Source organism: Rousettus aegyptiacus, unplaced genomic scaffold (assembly GCF_014176215.1).
Source record: "Rousettus aegyptiacus isolate mRouAeg1 unplaced genomic scaffold, mRouAeg1.p scaffold_m13_p_10, whole genome shotgun sequence".
In the NCBI taxonomy this organism is placed as follows: Eukaryota; Metazoa; Chordata; class Mammalia; order Chiroptera; family Pteropodidae; genus Rousettus; species Rousettus aegyptiacus.
Window position 1 is genome coordinate 72,060,649 of NW_023416285.1, and position 13,916 is coordinate 72,074,564.

Consider the following 13,916-nt stretch of genomic DNA (forward strand, 5'->3'; position numbering starts at 1 on the left):
GGTTCCACTGCAGGCCAAGTTTAGCCCCAGCCTGTGCCCCTTCAGAGCCACCTGTTAAGATTCAGCAAGCAATATACAGATGCCGTGGATATAGTTGCCTCAAGAAACCACACCAGAAACCGAGGCCAGCTGCCACAAGTGTGAGTCTTGGCTCTGTTCAGCAAGGAGCACCTGACTCACCGAGGATACATCTGGATATGGCTTGGGTGGAGCTGTGAGTTGGGAGAGGTGGAGTTTCAGGAACTCCTCTGGGCAAAGTGACCTCTGTTATCCAGGTTGATGACGTCTCTGCTATGGCAGCACTGGTGTCTGCACACTGGGAGGGGAGAAGGCTTAACAGAGGAACAATGGATTCCACCAGCACTTCTGTTGGGAGAGATCTCTGGTCCTTACTCTGACAACTCAGTATCTCCTATAAGCACCTGGTGCCCTCTGCCCAGCCGAACCAGTGCAGGTGCTCAGAGTGAGTAGGTCTGACACAGTGAAAGTCAACTTGCAGACACGGACTCTGTCCCACTCAGTCGCTTATACCCGGCAGCCTCACATCCTCGCCCTGTCCTACCTCCTCCCAATGCAGGGTGATTTCTTAGTTCTCTCCCTAGTTTATCACTTGTTCATCTAAATCCCAGGTGATTTTCCTTGCTGTTTGCTCCTTTTCTTCTGCCACAAATTTGATTTGGTCGCCAGAGGGATGAACAGAGCCTCTATCATCTATGCCGTTTTTTTTTCTCCTCTCTCCTCTTGCTGTTTTTAAGATCTTGTATCTTTAACTTATGGAATTTTAATTATGATGTGTCTTTGTGTGAACCTCTTTGGGCTTATCTTGTTTGGAACTCCCTGTGCTTCCTGGGTTTGTATGTCTATTTCCTTCGCCAGGTCAGGGAAGTTTTCTGTCCTTATTTCTTCAAATAGGTTTCGATTCCTTGCTCTCTTTCTTCTCTTTCTGGTACGCCTGTGATGCAAATGTTGTCATATTTAATACTGTCCCAGAGGCCCCTGAAAGGATCCTTATTTTTACTTGATTCTTTTCGTTGTTCTGATTGGGTGTTTTCAGGTACCTTATTTTCCAAATCTTTGATTCAATCCTCTGCTTTGACCAATCTCTTTTTGATCCCCCCAAATGTATTCTTTATTTGTTATTCTTCATTTCTGACTGGTTCTTTTTTGTGTTTTCTCTTGTTAAAGTTCTTGCTGAGATCATTGAGCATGTTTATAACCAGTGTTTTGAAATTTGAATCTGGTAGATTGCTCGGCCACATTTTGTTTAGTTTTTTTTTTTTTCTGGAGCTTTGTTCTGTTGTTTGAGATATGTTTCTTTGTCTCCCCATTTTGGCTGCTTCCCTGTGTTTATTTCTATGTTATTAGGTAGGGCTATAATGTCTCCTGGTCTTAGTAGAGTAGCTTTATGTAGTAGGTGTCTTATGGGGCCTGGTAGTACACTCATCTTGGTCACCTGAGCCAGTGCGGCAGGTGTATCTTTTGTATAGATTGTGTGTACCCTCCTGTTATGGATGAGCCTTGCTGTTGACACATCAGTGGAAGGTATTGATCTTCGGGCTGATTGGTTGTAAGGACTGTCTGTGACTACCATGGTGGAGCTGTTGTGCAGGGGCTGACTCAATGAAGAAGGGTTCGCTTTAGAAGGGCTCTGGTGCCAGCCCAGACTGCCTTTTGGATATGTTACCCACAGAGGTGGCTGGGTGGTATTCTGAAGTAGTCTGAGGCAGGCCAGCAGGTATGCTGGCCCCAGGGCCTCCAGAGAGGGACCCTGCTAAAGGCTAAGTTCAGCCACTGCCTGCATGAGCCACCAAGCAATCTGCAGATGGCTATCAACCTAGTTGGGATTGGAAGTTCCTGGGAGAGGCCTAGCTGTGAACTGTGGCCAGCTGCTACCAATGTCAGGCTTGAGGCTGCTCAGCAAGAGGTATGAGAAATGCCAAAGCCAGCTACTGCTTGTTTGGATATTGTGAACCTTTGAGAGAGTTTAGAAAAGTTCACAATGTGGGCCAAGACAGGCCATATGTATGGAAAAGCCATTGGAATGGCTTTGGTGGGCCTATAAGTTGGGTGGGGCAGGGTCTCTTGGAATCACCAGGGCAGGGCAAATTGTGTTAGCCAGGTTGATGGAGACTCAGACATGGCAGCCATTTACATGCTGGGAGCGAGGAGGGCTCAACAAAGAGACAATGGATTCTAACAGCACTTCTGTCTGGGAGAAAGCTGTTCCTCTAGCTCTCACCCTGAAGCCAAACAATTCTGTTCCTCCTTGTATATCCTCAGTGCCTTTTAAGCTGCTTCCCCAGTGCTGGAGCTGAGAGCAAGGAAGTCTGTTAGTATGTCCATATGTAAGCCCTTTAATCGGAACGCCTGACATTCCAGCACCCTCCGTATCACTCAGCCACAATCTCTGCTAGTGTGCACAGAGTTATGGGGACTTCTCTCCCCAGCATTGGAACCATGGGCTGGGGAGCCTGGTGTGGGGCTGGGAGCCCCCACTCCTCTGGTGGACCACTGCAACCGAGATATCCCTTCTGATTTTTAACCATCACACAAGGGTGTTGGCCTGCTGGTCCACGTTCCCTTCCCTCCTACTAGTCTCTTTGTGGCTTCTTCTGTATATCTTCGGTATAGGACTTCTGTATAGCTAGTCTTCAGGTGATTCTCAATGATAATTGTTCTGTAGTTTAGTTGTACTTTTGGTGTGGTCGTGGGAAGATGCGAGCTCAGCATTTACTTACTCCCATCTTGACCAGAATGTGCCATTTATTCTTGTCATTCTCTTCCTTCCTGGATTTTAACAACTTTGTTACCCAAGTTCTCATTCCACCCCTTCTCTTCTTTTAATGGTTCTTATTGCTTTCTTTTCACAAAAATATGGGTCGTCCCTGAAAACTTCAACCGTTTTCCTCCACCTGTGCTGAATTGCCCTCAAAAGTAACAATTATTCCCATAGGTTGCCAGTATGGTCTCTATCCATTTATGATTTGTATTTTCATCTCTAACCCTAAGAGTCTATCAAAGCTTCAATTCAGCTGAACTGACCATTACTGTCATGGTAAATGGCTCAACATGCTAAAAGTTACCTTAAGACAAACCCCTCCTCCAAATCCAATACTCTTTGTTTATGGCATTAGTTTTCCCCATCACACAAATTAACTTTTAAATATTTCTTGACTCATACCTTATAAGTATCCATCTATTTCCAGGTCCTGCCAATGTTCTAACACAATAGTTTTCATATCTATCTCCCCTTTTCTTTCTACAGCTAGGGCCAAGTTTCACCTTTATTCCCTTGTTCTTAAACTAAAGGGGTCTCTCTGATTTAAATCTTGCTCTCTAATCTACTTAGCACATCACCATGAGGTTCGTCTCAGTAGTACTTCAGTTTATGACTTTAATGTTTATTTCTCTCCCTCAGTAGTACCTCAGTTGTATTGGTTTTATGCTTGATGGAATTATAATATTAAAAGAATATGGAACAACCTAAATGTCCTACGATTAAGGAATAGTTGAATGAACTGCAGTGTGTCCATAAAAGGAAACATTATGCAGTAAAAAAATGGGTGTTGAACAATAGTTAATGATATGTAAAAATATTTATTATCTAATCTTAAGTTAAAAAATGTATACTGCATATGTAATATAATGATTACATATATGATTTATATGTTACACAAATTCACAAATATTCCTGTTAATACATATATAAAAATGTATATAAAAACAGTAAGAAAATACATTAAAATATTAATAGTGATTTTTTTTAATGAGCTTAAATTTTAGATGTCCATTTTCTTATTTTTAAACATATTTTCTGTATTCCAAAATGTCCTACAATGGCTATGTATTGCTTCTGTAATCAAAAATAAAAATTAATGTAATTTTACATTAGTTGGGAGCCACTTGACTTGAGAGTGAATTCCAAAATTTTCCCACTGGTATTATAGCATTTGCTTGATAAAAATAAATGATAGGTTGAATTAAATACTCTCTACACTATACATACTTCAAAAACCAACTAGAACAAGTTAATGACTATTGTGTTTGTTAGTAATGGTGTCTTATTGTAAAGGGTTAAAGTTGATTTTTAAAGTGTGTATGAAATATTATTTTTAAAAGGTTTTAAGACAAAGACTAAAATTGGTTTCAGGAAAGTCATTATTAAATACTTTATAAAATATCCCTCTAGGTTTTCAAAAAGCTATGAATTTATTGATCTCTCATAAGTATATACATTTTACCCATAAAAAATTGGCCTTTAAAGTAACCAAAATGAAAGCCCTTTATAGTCATGCATTGGTGGAAATGGTCATTGAATTCTTTTAAAAAATAATCTTATGCAAGATAAAAGAATGGTTCAACATTTGCAAATCAATAAATGTGATATACCATATTGATAGAAAAAGGATAAAAATTATATGATCATCTCAATAGATGCAGAAAAGGCATTTAACAAACCTTAATATCCTTTCATGTGAAAACTCTCAATGAACTTGGTATAGAAGAATATACCTTAAAATAATAAAGGCTGTATTTAACAAGCTCACAACTAACATCATACTTATTGATGAAAAGTCGGTAATGTTTCTTCTAAGATCAAGAACAAGAAAAGGGTGCCCACTCTCATCATTTCTATTCAACATAGTACTGTAAGTCTTAGCCAGAGCAATTAGGCAAGAAAAAGAAATAAAAAAGTATCCAAACTGGAAAGGAAGAAGTTTCTGTTTGCAGATGACATGTTCTTACATGTAGAAAACTGTAAAATACTCCATCAAAAATACTATTAAAATTAATAAATGAATTCTTTAAAGTTGTAGGATATAAAATTGATATATAACTATCTGAAAAAGAAATTAAGAAAACAATTTCATTTACAATAGTAAATCGAAAATAATAAAATTGAAAATAATTAAATACTTAGGAATAAGTTTAATGAGGGAGGTCAAAGATCTGTACACTGAAAACTACAAAATGTTGATGAAAGAAATTGAAGAAGATACAAATAAATGGAAATATATCTTGTGTTTATGGATGGGAAGAATTAATTTTGTTAAAATGTCCAAACTACCTGGAGAAATCCAAAGATTCAGTGCAAGAAAAACAAAGCTGGAGGCATCATACTTCTGGATTTCAAACTATATTACCAAGGTGTAGTAACCAAAGCAGTATGGTACTAACATAAAAAGACACATAGATTAATGAAACAGAATAGAGAGCCTAGAACAACCCATACTTTTGTAGTTATCTATTTTCAACAAGGCACCAAGGAATACAAAATGGTAAAGGACAGTCTCTTCAATAAATGATGGTGGGAAAACTGGACATCTACCTCAAGAGAATAAAACTGGCCCTTATCTTACACTACACACAAAAGTCAATGTCTAAATGAAGTAAAGACTTAAATGTAAGACCTGAAACCATAAAACTCCTAAAAGAAAACAAGGGTACATTCCTTAGTATTGTTCTTGGCAATGATTTTTGGATTTGACACCAAAAACAAAGACAACAAAAGCAAAAATAAACAAATGGGACTATATCAAACTAAATAGCTCCTGCAAAGCAAAGGATATAATTAGCAAAATAAAACACAATCTACAGAAAAGGAAAAAATATTTGCAAATTATGTATCTGATAAAGGGTTAATATCCAAAATATATAAGGAACTCTTCCAACTTAATGGCAAAAAAAGGAAATAACCCAATATTAAAAATGGGCAAAGGACTGGAAGAGACATTTTTCCGAAGAAGAAATACAAATGGCTAAGGACATATGAAAAGATGCTTGACCTCACTAATCATCAAAGAAATCAAAACCACAATAAGATATAACCTCACTCCTGTTAGGAATGCCTACTATCAAAAAAGTGAAAAAATAACAAGTGTTGTTGAGAGTGTAGAGAAAAAAAGCCCTTATAAACTTGTGGTGGGAATATAAACTGGTCCAGCCATTATGGAAAACAGTATGAAGGTTCCTCAAAATATTAAAAATATCATATGATCCAAGAACCCCACCTTTGGGTATGTATATGAAGGTCCTCAAAATATTAAAAATATCATATGATTCAAGAACCCCACCTTTGGGTATGTATACAAAGGAAATGAAATTAGTTTCTCAAGAGGTACCTGTACTCCCATGGCTATTCTTCACAATAGCCAAGATATGGAAACAACCTAAATATTGGTGGATGAATGGATGAAGAAAATGTGATATATGTATGTGTGTAATATACATATACATATATTATACATATATGTATATTATTTATGTATTTTATACATACATATATTTATACATTACTATATATTTATATTATATATAAACATAATTTGTATATATATAAACATTAATGTTATGTTTTGTATATACGCACACAAAATAGAATATTATTGAGGCTTAAAAAAGGAAATCCCGCCATTTGTGATAACATAGATGAGGGTGAAGAATATAACACTATGTAAAATAAGCCAAGCATAGAAAGCACAGACAAACATTGCATGATCTCAGTTATACGTGGAAGCTAAAAAATAAAAACTAAAAAAATCCGAATGCATAGTAACAAAGAGTAGAATGATAGTTACCAGACACTGGCATGGGAGAAAAAGGGAGAAAAAGAAGTAGAACAGTTATTGCAGGGGTCTGTGGAAAGGTGGTTATGGAGAGTTATATTTTAATGGGAATAGTGTTTCAGTTTTGTAAGATGAAGAGTTCTGGAGATGGATGATGGTTATGGTTGCAAAACATTATGAAAGTACTTAATATCATGGAACTGAACACTTAAAAATGGTCAAGGTATTAAATTTATGTTATGTGTATTTACCACAATAAAAAAATTAGAATAAAACACTGTGAAAAATTATTTGCAAATTTTCTAAGTTTAAAAAAATACACAAAAAACTTTAAGGCACATGCTTTTCAAGTTTCTAAAAGATTTTACAATATCATCAAGTGGCAAAAAAGCTACTTTTTATTTTGAAGGATGGGGTAGTTTTGAAATCCTAATTATTAGATGGACGTTTTCTTTTCTTTTCTTTTTTTTTTTTTAGGCAAGGCGACCCTTGGTTGACCTCACAGATTGCAAGGACCTTGTCAGTTTACAATCCCTTATTTTTTTATTTTTTAAGCCTACAGCACCTGGTCTTCCTAGGTGGTCTCCCATCCAAGTATTAACCAGGCTCGACCCTGCTCGGCTTCCGAGATTAGATAGGATCAGGCTTGTCAGGGTAGCATGGCCACAGACTAGATGAGAATTTTCTAATGATGGATAACCACGTATAAATTCTAGGAGAACAAAATGTTAACTTAAAATGCACTTTTAAAACCCTACGCAGGAAAGAAGCATCATATTTATATTATTTAATGGATTTTTAAAACTTTTTACTATATCAACAAGCCTAAATTGAATCCTTTTAAGAAATTTAATGAGTGGAAATATTTAAATAAACTGAAGGCTCTTTTATTGTATTTATGTTGTGTATGTGTTTATATTGTTATATTAAGGACTGATATAATAGTAACACTTGAAGATCAACCAACCAGTCTAGTATTATAAAAGAATAAGCTGGGTTTTATAAAGCGCTACCTCTACACACATAGAAATATTAATATCTGACAGTATTTTTGTTTTATAATGTTAATATATAAAACACTGTCAGAGATACTAATTTTTAGGTTTTCCCCCAAATGTATTAGATTATAAAAAAATTTTACATCAGGAAACAAATTTTCAGTTAAATATTGAACAATGCTCTTGAGAACACTAGTGTTTTCAATTACTAGAAATAAAATAACTACAAAAATAGGCCAAAGCCTCCCCAGCCCAAAAGTGAACAAAGAAATGGACAGATTTTACTAAATCTCAGATGCCATCAATTTCAAGTTGTATTATTTTAGGTACTACTAAAAAAGAAAACACACTGCTAAATATGACACACTACTGATTGTAAGATATATTCTGATTTAGAGATGTTCAAATGTGGAAAGTGTGCCACTTTGAATCAAAGAAATAAGAAAATTCATTGTTTTTTTAGAAATAACATAATGCAAAAGAGACAAAATCCTCAAGCACCATTTCACTAAGAATTATTTTACTAGCACACCACAGTAATATTTACTTACACATGACTAATAGAGAACTTTCATCTTCAAGAATTCTCACATTTCCAAATGCATTTTTATATGGCCTACAAATACTGAGCTCCCAGATGACACAATTTATCTTCACTCTAAATGATGCTTTAAAGGTTACATATTGAGGTTACTCCATTAGCCACAATATTTACTGCCAGTGCTGTTGGGGTACTTAACATGGATTATCTCACTTAATCCTTGGACCTAGCTTATAAAATATGTATCAGCATGATTCCCTTTATACAGGTGAGGAAACTGAAGCCAGGAGGCTAAGTGACTTAAACCAGGGTCACACTGCTAGCAGGTAGGGGAGATAAGAACTCTGCCCTGTGCTGGCACCTCAATGCTCCATTATCTAGGCTAGGAGTCACACCCACCCACAAGCTATCGCCAGGCATTTAATGGTTTTGATCTGTGAAAAGCCGTCTAGAACCAGAGAATCTTAACTTTATCGTTGAAATGATTCAAACCTTTTCCATTTCATTCATTCTCGTCCATTCTACTTCATTCTTTCCATTCTATCTCTCATTCACTTATTCTGTACTCTCTGATGAGACCTCTCCAGAATCCCTCATGACAGGAGGTAATTTAGCTAAATTTCCACTTTCCAGCGGGGCTCAAGGCCAGCCTGCTCCGAGCCATCACCCCATGTCAGGGTTTTCAGTCCAGTCCAGGTTCCAGCCAGAGGCGGGGACAGGAGGGGGGTGGGGGATGCAGTGGCCCAGCACAGTTTCTGGCATAGAGCAGATATGTAATCCCTGTTAGATAAGAAAATGTTATTTGCGTTATTTATGGACTTCATACTCTGAGGCATAGTTTAAATGCATACTAGTCATCAAAATCAGGTGATTACTAGCAAAATAGTCAAGATAAATGAAGAGAAAAAGCAAGCTTTAATTTGAATGACAAGGATCCATTTAAAAAAATATTTTATATGCACTGAGAAAAAGAGGAGGATACATATTTTTAGAAAATGGTATTTGCGCTGCCTTTGAGCCCCTGCTGTGCCCGCGCCATCCACTAGGCTGGGGGGTTGTCAGCTGACAGCTCCAGAGCGAGTGCTTGAGCATAACAGAGGCTCTCTGTTCCCCTTTAAACTGCAACAAGGCGGCACCTCTCTTCCTAGGGTGGGTTTCCCCAGGAGGTTGTGAAAAAAAAATCTTAGTATTAAACTTCTGATTGGCTGGAGTAATAGGTAGCTTATATTTACTTTATAATTTTCTGTATTCTTTAGTATCTATAAACTATATAAATCATAACAAACTATAACTATAAACTATAATCTATAAACTATAGGTAATCAAAGGAAATGACCAAAACCACTTTAATGAACTTGCGTCTGGATCCTTAATCCTGAAGGCTTGTTACTTTTGAACTCTCATCTTTATTTAAAAAGCCCTGAGTTCAAAATTGGCAGTTTTAACCAGTCCTGATAGACAAAGAGATTTGCCTTGCTGGAAAATTCACTTTTGGACCCATGCTTTCCTTTGGTTACAGGTAAACAGAAGAGGGGCCTTCCCTTCTCCAACTGATAACAGTCTCAAGAATGAAAACAAGTAAATAAAAACAGGTTCCTGGATAAGAATGAATGAGAGAAAAGAAAGGTTACAGAGGCCTAAGACAGGAGTTGGCTTTCCCTTGATGAGAAGGCGATCCAAACTGGCTCTGAAGCCAGAGTTAGCTCTGAGGCCATGGGTAGGAGGTGGTAGTTTCCTGGCTTGAGAGGGACATAGTCTAGCCACAGAATCTACCTGGCCTCTGGCTGCTCATTTTAACAAGACTCTTATTGGTGGACTGGCCCAGCAAGAGACATTGGAGAATGATCTGAAAATATAAAGCAGTAGACCAAGAACAGGCCTGAGACCCAGGGAGTGGGTGGTCTCATGTCCAAAACAGAGAAACTGAGAACTCGGACTGGTCATTTAATCTCTTGGGAAGATGTGATGTCCATTCTATGACTCTACTATTTTATGTTTACCATTCTATGACTCTGAGTGATTTCCTGGCTCCAGTCTTGACTAACTTACCTGGACACGAGCCTGGAAAATCAGTCTACTTAGGTCTTGGCACAGTGACCCAGGTGCCATATGCGCCATGCATGTGTTTCCCCTTTCACTTTTATACCTCCAAGTATATACTATTTTCACTGGATAAAAGAGGGTCTACACAAAGAGTCAGCTTCTCCATTCCTTAAACTTTTTCTTTTTGCCTAAAACTTTTTAAACCAATAATGTGAGATTCTGATCCAGATAAGATGGGCTGAGTTTGATTTTTTACTGTCCCTGATGTATACTTTCTTGTATCTAAAAAACTTTAATGACCTTTAAATCTAACACTCTTACAACTATTTCTAGATGGAGAAAAACGGTTGCTAAAGAAATGTCTGTTGACATTTGACATTTAGAAGGAATTTTTGGTTGGTCTCAGTTATAAGGAAAACAGCACCTACTCAAATTTTTTCATGCTGCTCTCAGTGCAGAATGAAATGTTTCAAAAAAGACCTGCTTGTCTGTTTTCCTGGCTCAGAAAACATTAGGTAAGTACTAAATTTTCAGTGGAAAGGCCTAGAGCTTTATCAAGGTGGGGGTGGGGGGGGGGTGGGAAACAGACCTGCCTTGTCACTTAGTTTGCGGAAAGTAGATGAAGTAGTTTAGGTACCTAACAGCTGAGTTTGTCCCTTGATTGATAAGGGGGAATTGCCAAAAACCAGGTGAGAAGGTACTGGCTAGCAGCGGGGGGCGGGGGGGGGGGCGCACGCAACATCATTTGGGATGAGTTAGCAAGAGAACTGATAAATGGTCATGAAATGGAGTTATGGAGAGGTCAATGGGTAGGTCCTGAGGGTCTAGGTGGCAGAGGGAAAACAAATTGGGGAAAAGTGAACGATAAGAGGAGAAAAAGAGCTGCAGGAAGAATCATGTGAACATCTGCAAGGGCAATCGTCTTTTAGAAAAAGCTGTTCATTCTGTATGTTTCTTAGAGAATTATAACTGAATGGCTGACAAGCTGAAATGGAAGACGATAAGGAATTCTTCCCATTTGTATGAAATTCACCTCTGTTCAAGATGGTGATTTTGATGATCATACCTTAACCCAAAAAACTTTACACCTATCACCTTTTCAGGCTTCTGAAAAATGTACTGTAACTTTCCTTCATTGGTTGTATGACAATATAAAAAGTAACTTAAGGGCACCTCTATGAGTTGCCTTAATATCATGCTAAGTGCTTATATACATGAATTCTCACAAACCGCTGATGCATATACTATTGTTGTCCCTAGTTTAAATATAAACTGAGGCTCAGGCAGTTTAACTTGCTCAGATGGGGTTTGATCTTTGACCTAGTGCATGGGGTACTTTAGGTAGTTTAGGAAAAGGTCATTTTTGGTACCATCAGGGAGATATTCAAATATGAATATAACTTAAAGTAGATCAAGAACATACTGGAACAGCTTTGAGGGAGACATAAAATGTCTTTCCGTAGGTCACTAAACAAGATAAACTAGTCCTCAGATTAGAAGACCTTCCAAATTCTCTTCCAATCCTGGAGTCTGTGTTTGCGTTATGAGATAATTTTCTTATGGAAGCCAATATTTTAGATGTAAAAAAAAAAAAAGCATGATGTTTCCACTGGTAAATATCAGAGATCCCAGAAGGGGACAGGGCAAACCTGTCCCTCTGCTTGGGATGGACAGCATCCAGTCACCCTCCTCACCTCATAGGCCCACGCTCCCTTTGGGGGTCTTCTTGTGGCCTACTTACCACTGCCATGGCTTTGTTTCTGCCATGCCCAACATGTGGGATATGGGAATATTCCTAACATGTGCAATACCTAATTCCCTCTTCCATTTCAATCCCACACTTAAGAACAAGTTTCAAAGTCCACATCTTATACACCACCTTCTCGATTAACCTCAATCTATAATGATCTTACTCATTCATTTCAATCTTACATTCTTCTAGTTTTTTGACCCTATTAACTAGCACTTAATTATAGTTTTTTTTTTACTTTCCTAATTGCTTTATTAAAATTGCTTTCCCAGAAAATTTGAGTTTCTTTTTTTCTATTTCAAAAATGCAGCACAAAGTTGGTCCTTAACTCATGCTTATCTGTTAACAGGCAACCAGTGGCAAAGTAATGGCCATCACGATCTCATTACTTAGAGATGATTCAGTGGAGGCTGATGTGAACTTACTGGTATCAGTAGATGTAGATATAGCCAGAGTATTAAAAAATAATAATAGCAAGCCTAACTTAATTTAGGATCTATTTCTAAAGTAACAGAACCGTGGTCCCAAGAGTTTCAAATGAGAAAAGTGAGGGAGAAGAAAACTGGAGAGGACATACTATTGCACAAAAGTGGTTATGTTGGCCCAAGAGGCTGATACTCCAACCTCCTTCTGTCCCCTACTGGAGTCTTATGGCCATCCTTCTCTGCTATTCTGCATCACACTTTGAATTCATTCCCCTGCCTACTGCTGCTGTGCCCTTTGAACAGTTTCAGCTCTCCCTGAAGGAACTGTGACATTTTAATGGTGGGTGAGGCTACTCCTCTGTAAAAAGTGTATCTGTTGGGAGTGCAGTTTTTGGAAGAAAGACACCATTTAAAAAGAAGAACACTATTCCTTTGACAGCTCCACAGAATGGAGCAAATAAATAGGAAACCGCAAATCAGGTCTAATCTGGTATCAAGCTCTGACAGGCTCTGAAGTGCAGCCCCACATTTTAGGCTGGTCATTATACTTTGCCATCACCAATTAATTTCACTGTTTCCATAGGACCACACTGGCTGTAACATAGTCAAGAAATGCTTTTCATGGAATATGGAGAAGAAAGTATAATGAAGAGCAGATTTATTGGAGAAGGGATTCTTTCAGAATGAAAGAATAGATGACACATTCTAAATGGAAAACTTTTGTAGTCATAAGTTGTAAGCAAGTATGAAAGTGTTTTAGTAATGAGCCAAAATTTTGTGAAGCACATCAAACAATTGGCCTGCAGTCTAATACACACACACACACACACACACACACACACACACACACGTAGTTATCTACCCAGAAAATAAGGTACGAGTCCCTGCCATAGTTAATTTAAGAGCACTAGAGACAAGGTAAATAAATGACGTATTCAGAACTACTAGGATTTATTAAACTAGAAATTATTTCAAAGTAGGCAGTTTTACTAAGGTAGAGATACATCGGGGAAGAGACTCTCAGGCGTTTCCGTAAGTCTGAACCTGATTCCTGAGTCTGTGCAGGATCAGGATGATTTCTGGAAAGACACCTTTTTGTTTGAGTTTTCTTGTTACACTGTATAAACTTCTGAAATAACCTGATTTCTTTCAGATCACCTTATTTTGCTACTTGTAAGGTATGATACTTTTGGGGATATGTAATCAATGTGAAATCTTTTGATCCATCTTTTCTTTGCTTTTAGGGAGTTTAGCAGTAAAACTACTACTAAAGTGGAAAATGCCTGACACTGAAAAAGAGTAGGCTCTTTTTATTTTGCTCATTGTAAAAAGAAGAAAATTAGTAATTATTGAGAATGAGTAAATTTTTAAGGGAGCTTTTACTGCTCTAAGAAACAAACAAAACCCTTTTTCTTCTGTTTTACGAGTCCTGTACTTAATGCCATAGGTCTCCACATAGAGTGGGTAAAGCTTTTTCCCATAAAGGTTAAAAGCATAGAACAAGAGAGATTAAATAGTTGGTTTATGAAGTTTAGGGTTTATGTCATCTGTTCTCTTCATTTATTCCTTTAACTACTGTCACCGATAAAATCT

General features: G+C 37.5%; 1 protein-coding gene and 1 non-coding gene across 20 annotated transcripts in view; one reads left to right on the plus strand and one right to left on the minus strand.

The window, feature by feature from the left end:
* LIMCH1 (LIM and calponin homology domains 1) overlaps positions 1-13,916 on the minus strand; it is a 332,907-nt gene that overhangs the window by 37,001 nt on the left and 281,990 nt on the right. The window lies entirely within an intron of this gene.
* LOC118608836 lies at positions 9,110-9,235 on the plus strand. The gene has a single exon (XR_004953210.1). It is a non-coding gene; the product is annotated as a small nucleolar RNA SNORA76 (small nucleolar RNA).